Source organism: Carlito syrichta, unplaced genomic scaffold (assembly GCF_000164805.1).
Source record: "Carlito syrichta isolate Samal-C Ts95f unplaced genomic scaffold, Tarsius_syrichta-2.0.1 Scaffold304427, whole genome shotgun sequence".
Lineage (NCBI taxonomy): Eukaryota > Metazoa > Chordata > Mammalia > Primates > Tarsiidae > Carlito > Carlito syrichta.
Genome location: NW_007248523.1, coordinates 281,346 through 281,681, shown reverse-complemented (window position 1 = coordinate 281,681; position 336 = coordinate 281,346). Strand labels below are relative to the sequence as shown.

Below are 336 nucleotides of genomic sequence, written 5' to 3'. Positions count from 1 at the left end.
CGGCGGGTCAACGGCCCCGGCGGGCGGGACACGCGGCCGCCGGCTCCCGCTCCCCGCGGCCGCGCTCCGCATCCCGTCCCCCCTCCCAGGCCGAGCGGCCGTCGGTCAGCGAGCGCGTCTGTCTGTCCATCCGCGGTCCTGCCCGCCTCCCGCCTTCGCCGGCTGGGTGAGTGCCCGGCCCCTTCCAGCCCCGGGGCAGCTCCTCGGGCCCGGGCCGTGCGGGGGCGATGCCGCGTGGGGCCGCGGGAGTGGCGAGGGTCCCGCGCCGGGGGCGCCGGCATCCCCCGGGGAGCGCGAGGGCCGGACGAGCCCGGGGGCGTGCGCGCGGCGCCGGTG

General features: G+C 83.3%; 1 protein-coding gene across 1 annotated transcript in view; it reads left to right on the top strand.

The window, feature by feature from the left end:
• Positions 1-121: 121 nt before the first annotated feature.
• Positions 122-336, top strand: part of SLC7A1 (solute carrier family 7 member 1) — an 82,635-nt gene continuing 82,420 nt past the window's right edge. The window contains exon 1 of the mRNA XM_008059897.1: positions 122-166. The gene's annotated coding sequence lies outside the window, so the exon portion shown is untranslated. The remainder of the gene's footprint in view (positions 167-336) is intronic.